The sequence below is a fragment of the Rhipicephalus microplus genome, chromosome 2 (assembly GCF_043290135.1).
Source record: "Rhipicephalus microplus isolate Deutch F79 chromosome 2, USDA_Rmic, whole genome shotgun sequence".
In the NCBI taxonomy this organism is placed as follows: domain Eukaryota; kingdom Metazoa; phylum Arthropoda; class Arachnida; order Ixodida; family Ixodidae; genus Rhipicephalus; species Rhipicephalus microplus.
The window spans coordinates 21,677,212-21,687,590 of record NC_134701.1 but is presented as its reverse complement, the minus strand read 5'-3'; positions in this window follow the sequence as shown (position 1 = coordinate 21,687,590).

Genomic DNA, 10,379 nt, shown 5'->3' with positions numbered 1-10,379 from the left:
TACGGAACATGCAGACAGTTTTAGCGCTCTCCTAAGAAAAACAGAATTTACGGCGGGCGTTGGCGGTTACTTTATCGATGTCTAGATTCCATTTTAGGATATTAGGTATCCACAGGCCCAGATACTTAAATTCTGTTACCTCAGATAGAGAAACATAGTTAGCTGTGTAATTGAAACTGTGCTTATTCTTTTTGTGAGTAATGCACATGAAAACAATTTTCTCGACATTGACCGTAATTTTTTAAGAAGGCAACAGCCTTCTTAAAAACATCATTTAGTAAGATTTGATCACTAGGACTATCTATTTCGGAGTATAAGACACAGTTGTCGGCATCAAGTTTATTCTCAACAGGTAGATCTCTTGCAAGGTCATTTATATAGAGCAAAAAGAAGAGAGGCCCAAGAACCGAACCCTGGGGAACGCCAGAGTCACTGGAAAGCTTTTCAGAGTCGTGATTCTGAAAGGTAACAAATTGTCTACGCCCAATAAGGTAATATGAAATCCAATTAATTAGTCGGTGATTTTTAAAAAATATGTATAATTTATGCAGCAATTTCTGATGAGAGACTTTATCAAAAGCTTTCAAAAAGTCCATGAATATAGCGTCTGTCTGTTTTCCGTTGTTTGTATTGTGACGGGGCGAGGTCTAGGCTTATATGATAGCGTCCACCGAGAACCGGCAGCCGAACAAGATGTCTGAGTTGCCTTTCGCGCAAGCGCCTAATGCACAGGCGTCTTTTTCATCTTCGCAAAGTGCCACGCTTGCTCCTGTCGATGATGCACCGTAACATCACTCCCCTGCGGCGGAAGCGCCGTCACGGTGCCTAGTACGGCGGTGACGAACGAGGAGGGTGATACGGTTTGAGTCTGCAAACGTGTCCGACAGAGGAACGGCATTTACTGCCGACTTAACTCAAGCGATCTTGGCAAACAGCCAGACAAACCACCGCCGGACTACAGCGTACCACCCACAGACCAACGGCCTCACCGAGCGGCTTAACAAGTCAATCGCCGACATGCTGGCAATGCACGTCGATGTCGAACACAAGACGTGGGACGCCATTCTTCCGTACGTGACCTTCGCATACAACACGGCGGTGCAGGAGACGACGCAGATATCTCCATACAAATTGGTCTACAGAAGGAGCCCGGCAACGACGCTCGATGCCATGTTACCCAACGTCACCGACGAAGAAGACCTCGATGTGAGTGAGTACGTTCACCGCGCCGAAGAAGCCCGACAAATCGCGCGTCTCCGTATCAAGAATCAACAGACGATTGACAGCCGCCGCTACAATCTTTGACGACGCTTCGTGGAATACCAGCCCGGTGAACGTATTTGGGTATGGACGCCGATACGCCGACGTGGACTATGTGAAAAGCTTCTGCGATGGTACTTCGGACCGTACACGGTGGTTCTACGTCACGGCCCACTTGATTACGAGGTTGTCCCTGACGGCATCACGAACTCTCAACGACGCCGATTGTGACCTGAAGTCGTCCATGTCGCGCGCCTCAAGCCGTTTCATGCGCGTTAACAAACAGAAACAGTGTTTTTTGTATCAATATTGCATCGTAATTTATTCATTGTACTTTCTTGCATTATTGTTGTACCTTCATCTTTAGTTAAAGCACCGGGACGATGCCTTTTTCAGAGGGGGGCAATGCCACGTTTCATTTCCCAAGTTTTGTTATCGTCCCAAAACACTACACAATTCTCAGCGCAAACCGCGCCTGCAGTTTTCGAGAAGCTTCCGGACTGTAGTACACCATTTCGATAAAATCACGCTTACTCTGCAAACTGTACGGATTATTCTGGAACCTACGCCACCGCCAGCGATAACGCTAGAACATTCGACGGCAAGAGTATAAATGCCGACGCGCTTCACCGCTTGTCAGTTGTTGACCGACGGCCGAAGCTCCGTTCGCCGCTGTTAGTCCAAGACTGCTACTGTAATCGGACTTTCCATTTACCGGGCACATGTTCGCCCAAATAAAGAGTTAAATTCCAACGTAAAGTCTCTTGTCTTCGGCCACGTCACGACCCCGTGACATTATGCTCTTACGCTTGATTCCGCAAGCCTGATGTGACCCGACCAACTTGTATACAACTCCTTGCAACCTTCTAGCCAGAACTTTTATAAACACTTTATGATCTACGTTTGTTAGCGTGATTGGCCTGTATCCCGTCTCGTTGCGTAAAACATGTCTCTCTTTCCGTTTAGGAATCAGCACAGTGTGCGCCCGATTAAACGATGGAGGCAGAGTTCCGCGATCTAAAGATTCCGAAAAAACCTCATGCAATGCGGCGGCCATATCCTCCTTGAACGCCTTGTAAAAGGCGGCATTAATGCCATCTGGACCAGGTGATTTGCCCATGCCAAGATCATCGATAGCCTTCTCAATTTCCCCTATAGTAATAGACATTTCTAATAAATTTGTGTCCTCAGCATTGAGTGTCGGCATTTCTATCAAGAACTCATCTACAAAACCCGGCTCCTTTGGTTCGCGATAAGCAAACAAGTCCTGATAATATCTTTTAAAAGCTTTCCTGATATCTTTATGTGCTATCTCTATGTCGTGAGCTCGCGCATATGCCTTTTCATCTGACAAGGCTCGCTTTGTCGGTGCTTCACCCACGAGGTATCTCTCAGCTCTTGCTCGTATAATTGCGCCTTTATATTTATCTTCTTCAATACATTTAATTTTGTTTTTGACAACCTGCAGTTGATGTGTAAATTGGCGCGGGTTTTCTGCTTGAATTTTCACCAAATCATTTAGCTCTACCCGTAGCTCACGTTCCTGTTTTCGAGCTTGATACTGCATGTAGCAACCACACTCTATTGCCTTCATTTTTATCTTTTGCTTAAATAATTCCTATCTTTCCGTGGCACTCCTTTCTGCGTTTTTGAAAAAAATCTCGATTTCCTTCTTTGTCTTATCCACAAACCCTTCGTGCGTAATTATCTTAGAATTCAGTTTCCATGTTTCCCATACAACCTTTTTTTTTGCACTTTCTACCTATCTCTAACGAGACTAAGCAATGATCACTGAAGGAAACAGCATAAACATCATAGCTTTGACATAAAGGTACTATCTCAGAACAAACATATGCTCGATGTAGTCCTGCGTGACTCGAACCTTCAAAATATGTGAAGTGTTGGCGACTGCCACCTTTCGCAAACAGAGCTACGTCATGGAAAAAGTACTTATTAAGGCTATCTCTAAGCAAAACAACGATTTCATCACTTAATTTAGCAGTATACATGCAATCTTCTAGGGTGAAAATACAATTGAAGTCACCCAACAGAATCACACATTTCTGACATTCAAAGTATGCTTGCATTTCCCGAGAGAACAAACATCTGTCTCTCGAATTTGTAGGTGCGTATACACAGATAACTCTAAATTTACTGTTCCCGTAAGAAAAGTCACACAAAACAAAACGCCCATGTAGGCAACTTGTGACCTCTTCCACATCAATACCAAGAGAGTTCTTGACGAAAATAATACATCCGGCTGATGCTCCTACTGCATGGCTCACACACGCATTGTACCGCAATGAAAATTCTGATACCAAGCTATCAGTCGCGTCCTCAGTACTAACTTTAGTCTCCTGGACCGCGAGCAAGTCAAGGTCTTTTTCTCGCATCAAGCGTTTCAACTGGTACTGTTTGCGAGGCATTTCTAGACCACGCACATTCAGCGTACCAATGCGTAAAGGCGCAGTCATGCTAGCCATGTTGATGACAAAGATGAAACTACAATGTTGCGCTTACCGTGTCTCGTATACCATGCAGTGGGAAAACCGGGGTCTTACTCGTCTCGATCCTGTCCCCGAACCGGCGACGATGACGCCGAGCGAGTTTCGAGGGCATATTTTTAGATGCGGAGCATCTTATACTCGCGCCTTGTAGTGCGCCGTCCGCGCCGTCCGCACCGCTTCTCGAACATTCGACAGCTGACGCGCGCGCATGCGCCGTCGCGCCGTCGCCCACTCTTCCACCATCTGTGCATCCCTTCCTCCTCTACACACCGCGCGCGCTTCACTCCTCCACCATCTGTGCACCCTTCCTCCTCTACACACCGCGTTCGACATCTACAATTCTCCTGATTCTCCAGTGGACGCGCATGTGGCGTCGCGCTTCGAGAACATTCAACAGCTGACAGTGCATGCGCCGTCGTGCTGTATAAATACTCAAGGTCGGCGCTCGCTCGCTCAGTTGCCGCTCGTCGGTTGGTTTGTACGGCGCGTCGACGTCCAAGGTCGCGGTGAAATGAATTCCAACGAATCCACAAACACAATGATCGACGTCCCTTCGACCAGCGCCGCCCTTTCGCATACGTGTGTACGTGTTCACTCATTTAACACCCCCTCCTACAACCACGTTAACCAATTTAGCCACCGACCCAAGTAAGTCGCAATTTAACACCCCATTTCACAACCACGTTAACCAATTTAGCCATCAACCCAAGTAAGTCGCACTTTAACACCCCGTTAACCAATTATATGGCCCGCATCCTCCTCAGTGTTCCCCCGAGGGAAGCTGCGGGCAATTTTTTTACTCTTAGCGCCCGTGACGCGATGCCACAGACGCTCCGGGCGTTTCAGGTTGCGTTCCGTGCTTTCCACTCGGTTACGCTTGCCGCGTCTTGCGTTGTCGCGTCGGCTGTCTCTCCTCCAGTAGCCTGAACCGTGGCGTCGAGTCCCATGGCATTGCTACCAGTAGCCAACTTCTCAGCCTCTTCGGCGTCCATTACATTATCTTGGGCGTCGTCTGTTGGCAGCGCGGTCTTCGTAACTCTGGCATAACTCCTGACGCAATCTTGACTTTCATGTCCAAACGTTCGGCATACACCACAGTGGCAGTCTCGTCGTATATGTCCTTGCATGTCACACGTTAGGCAAAGCGGTGCCCGACTTGGGGCCACAAGAAGGACGGTGCCCCCTTCTAATTTAAAAAGGTGCGGCAAGTCTTCTAGCACCACGCCTTCCTTCAGTTTCAGTCGTACCAGCCTCGTCGTCGATATCGCGTGTTCAAAGCCCGCGACGGTCTAGTTGTCGTTCGAAACCTCCAGAACTTCACCAAACTCACTCAACGCTTGTCGAATGCTCTCATTTGAGACGCCAAAGTCAACCCAGTGGATTCTCACGGTTAAATCATGTTGGATAAGGTCGATGATAGCACAGAAGCCACCATTGACTCAGAGTCTACATGTTTTGAGTAATGCATCTTTGTCAGCCTTGCTTCGCATCTTCAACAGCCAGATGTGATTCATCTGGAAGGCTCCAATGCCAGTGATCGCCTTGATGAGTCCCACTTCTTCCAACAGTGCCCGAAAGTCTTCCAACTGGTATGGTCTTTTTTGCAAATTACCATGCAGAAACACACACTCTTCCATACTGTCACCCGACGGCAATGTAGGCAGCGAAAACCGGTAATCTGATGGTTCAGAAGTGAACCTAACACCGCGGCCAGCAGCGGCCGCCGAAGCACCTCGCACGGAGCGAGCCACCCCAGAGCACATCCTTCACCGGTCAAATGGCAAGATACTTATATCTACCACTTACCACTGCTCACGAGCATATCCGGGGGGGGGGATTGTGTTTTCAGCATTACGAGCAAGATGGCGGCATGAGCGCGCGTCGCCACATTGCGCGGCGGCCCCGCTCTAATCTCCTACGCGTACTTTGCCCGGCTTAAAGGAGGGGAGTGACGCTTCCTCACGCGCCCTTATTTCGCAGCGGCAAGGAGGGAAGGTCGTACGCCTTGGCTGGCCTCGGGCTTTAGCTGGAACGATTCTGCAGTAGTTGCCGGGTGCACAAAGGTCACGGCAGTCATTTCAGTCCCCGTTTGCGAAAAGCACGTGTCTCTCTGACAGAGCAAAGTAACAAGTGAGACGCTTATTCGCGTGCATCTATACCTGTGAGTACGTTTTGTGCGTCATTTTTGCGTGAGCAATGCGAGCCATGTTTCTATCTGCTTTCCATTCTGCGTGTGGCCTTTCAATTTGTTGCTTCGCGTTCATTAATTGCTTCGCCTGTCCGGCAAAGGTGTGACTTTTTGTAATTAGTTTGTGATGAACAACTTTGTCGAATGCGTTGCTAAAGTCAAGGAATTTGAAATTAATTTGCCCATTTTTATCCAGAGTTTCTGCAAATTAATGAACCACCGAGACTAACTGGGTTACTATTGAATAACCTTTTCTAAAACCACGCTGAAAATTAGTCAGTACAGAGTTTTTCTCGAGAAATTCCACACTGCGCTTGGATATTACATGTTCGAGAATTTTACAAGTTGGTGATGGTAATGAGATGAGCGGTAGTTTTCTGCAAGTGAATGGTTGCCTTTCTTCAAGACGGGAACAACGCAAGCCCTGTTCCAATCACTGGGTAATTTTGCACTCAACAGTGAACACCGAAAGAGTACAATGACAAAAGTAGCAGTACTTTCGGCATAACGGCAAAGAAGAAAAGCATTAGGTATATTGTCTGGACCACAAGATGATTTAGTATTCAAATTCAAAATCATTTCGAAAACACCAAGACAAGTTATGTATTGTCTACTTTATTAGAATGAATTACTCATTGCTGAGGCGTATGAAGACTCGCCTCAGAAAGCACGCTATGGAAAACATTGTTAACATGTTCCGCAATGAAATTCAGATTTGTAACTGTATTGCCATCAACTATTATATGTGATAACGGCTTCTTACTATCGCTCAGGAAGTTACAGAGCTTCGTAGCCTAGAATCGTTTTTAAATAAAACTTTAGCAGTGTTGTTTCAATGTAAAAATTTTTGAAGAACAAAAAACACTTGCAAATTTATCTTCAATTCGTGAATAATAGCTGATTGGGGATTTCTTGTTTTCAGTAGTTTTACTTTAGGTTTCAGATAAATGATTTTACGCATAATTCATGGGGTGCTTTTAGCAATCTTTTCATATTTGGTAGGTACAAATGAACTTAAGCAGTGATGACAAATTTTAGTAAATTGTTTCCCAAGCTCGTGAACATCACCCTCATTTTATATAAACTGAGAGTAGCAACTTTTCATGTACTGCACAATAGAAGCATCATCAAATCTTGCATAATCATTGAAGGTTTGCGTGGTTGTGCGTTTGTGAGCGGCTGAGTTGGATAAAAAATAGTAACACTTACAAGATGATGATCAGACAGGCCACTTTTAATTAAAACAGTATATTAATAAAAATCGCGGCTTAGAAACGCCAAGTCTAATAGTGCACTAGATGAACCTTGTTCTCGAGCAGGCTGCCTAACCACTTCAACTAGCTAGGTCTTGAGTAAATATGATGTCAAAAATTATGTTGGCATTTTTGTTCAATTTGCGGCTTGCCTAAAGGAGTTTCCATTCGACATTCGGTAAGTTCAAATCCCCGATAACGAAAACTTGTTTACTCTCGAATTGTGTCATATGCTCTTGAAATTTCAGCAAATAATCAGGAGTGGCGTCTAGTGGTCTGTCACACGCCTATAGCACAAAGCATTGATCGAAACAATTTATTTTGGTACACAAACATTCGAGATCAGTGACATCCGCTAAAATAATTGCTTGTATTGAAGGCTTGACAATGATAGCAACACCTCCCCCCTTATTTGACCGGTGTTCCCGAAAGACATTGTAACTTGGATTGATTGATTTGTGGGGTTTAACGTCCCAAAACCACCATATGATTATGAGAGACGCCGTAGTGGAGGGCTCCGGAAATTTTGACCACCTGGGATTCTTTAACGTGCACCCAAATGTGAGCACACGGGCCTACGACATTTCCGCCTCCATCGGAAATGCAGCCGCCGCAGCCGGGATTTGAACCCGCGACGTGCGGGTCAGCAGCCGAGTACCTTAGCCACTAGACCACTGCGGCGGAACACTGTAACTTGGAGGAACAACAAAATTAGCGCTTATTTCATTTCGTTACCACGTTTTGGTGGGTAATGTGCGAGCCATATTAGAGTAATGCGGTCTCACGATAAAATATTTTATTGCGATAATATTATATGGACACTCTCCACTGAGTTTTGCCGCCGCGGCGTCAGCGTCTGCGCTGGCGTCGCCGTCACGCACTGCACATGTATACGTATCTATATCTATGAAAGCCATTGAAATGACCGCGTGCGCACCATGAGCACGGGGTGTAGTCATGACTTACATGATACGCATGTCAGGATTTTCACGTGAGGGCTTGTCGCTTATGCTGACCACGCAGTCATGTCATACCATACTTTGCGAGATGTCATGTAACGAAACTACCGCCGGAGCAGCAAGACCATGACATGTAAATCATGACACCCATGACTTACATGTCATGATTTCCTTGTTATGACAAATCACTTATGCTTATCATACAGTCGTGTTATGCCATACTAATTTGCGTATTTATCCAATAATCCAAACAGCCAAGAGAACTAAATGTCATAAGCCGATAGATAGATAGACAGATAAATACGGTCAAACTCGCTGAAGTTCGCTAAGAAATTCTTCGCATTTCAAAAAAGAAAAACAGAAGGCAAGGACCTGCCGAGCAAAATCGAACCAGCAACCCCTCCGTTCGCAGCGCGCGGCGCTAACCACTACGCCACAGGGCGTACGTTGTCTCGAACACTAACAGCAGGCCATTCAAACATACCACACACCGTTTAGAAGTCCTGAAAGCTTCAAAACTTCAGCGAGTTTTCGTTATCAGTGGCGAGATGACGTGACAGGCTTGCCTAGGACGTGCTCTAAAGGCCGTCGCCTCTACAAAACGCTGTCTTCACGGAGCTTGGTCCCTGCTGCACGCGTGCTCATTGAGTTATCAGACTTATAACTCGGAAGAGGTTGAAGGTCACTTCGCTGGCTGTCGCAGCCGCGTTTACTAAATGAGCGCCCTGCTGACGCATGACACAGTTGTTTGTGCTTGTCCTGTGTATACTTGTGCGCTCGTTTCGTGTCTGTTTGTAGTTGAACAGTGCGCTTTAAGTGTCGAGTTTTGACAGTTATTAGTCCTCGCTCGTCCTGTGTAGTCCAGTTTCATGCGTGCGTTCTGCGTGAGGAATGCGCTGCAAGTTTTGAGCTGCTTGCCGTTCCTAGCGTGACTTTGGAATTTGTTGCTGATATGCTGAAACACTACACAATAACACTCAACTATCTCTGTAAAGACAAGTTTCACTTCTGTGTTAGACCGATTCCTATATAGGGAGACCAGCCACGTTGTTCTTTTTTCACTTTCATGAAGAAAGTTGGCCCATAGTGACAACTGTTGGGGTTTCACGTCCTGAACTCACAATGTGATTATGAGAGACGCAATACTGAAGAGCTCCTGAAGTTTCGTCCACCTAAGGTTCTTTAGGTCAATGGGCACCTAAAAACAACGCTAGCCTCTAGTGCTCCGCTACATCAAAATGTTGCTGCGGGACTCGCTCTCTGGACTTTGTGCCGACCTGTAGCGCCGCCGCAATCTCCGACGAGAGTGCAGCTCTGGCCGACTGGGCTCGCCCTACGCCATCTCCTGACACGGGTAAAAACTCTCGCCGAGTGGTGCCCCGTCCTCGGACTCTTGCGAACGTGTCCACCTTTCATATCTCTTCTTTACTTCCATCCTTTTCTGTCGTTCGCTGTCCCTGCGCCTTGCTCTCTCTTTCCTCTCTCTATCTATGTCTTAACCTTTAATTCCTATCCTTTTAACTCCTCCTTTACCCCCACCCCTCGTGAACTACTGTTGACGTCTCGCACTCTGATGCAGACAGTTACAGGACCCACTTTTCTCTTATTTTTTCTTTAATACTCACATAAGAAGAATGTTGCCGCCGGAGCCGGGATTCAACCCCGCGGCCTTCCGATCAGCACGGCAGCACTATTACTACAGTGGCGGGAGTAAAGTGGTTCAACTTTCAAGCAGCGCAACACTTAAGTTGCTTCAGTTGCTTCAGTATGGCGGTCAACGTCGCACCGAATGAATAACCACACAGATAAAGAAACAAACATAGACACCACGAGCGCCCGTGGTGTCTATGCGTGTTTGTTTCTCTGTGCGGTTGTTCATTCGGCGTGACGTTGACTATTTAATCAAGACATGCAGCATCTAGCCAAACAGTGAGTTCTACTAATGTGTTCTAATCTTTAGGCAATAATTAAATGTACTTGGACGCTAGAAATGACAAATGTCCTGGATGAAAGATCATATTGCCTCACCAGAAATGGTTAATCACTGCCAAGCCCACTGTAGAGACAGCATTGATTATTGGAAAACAGCGCATACAAATAGGCATCTGACCAGCTCAGCCACATTGGCTGTATTTCTATAACCTTGCTGTCGCCAGGTTTTAACGCATGACGCAAACACCATAATCTGTAAGATTTAGAGGTTTTCTTTTAA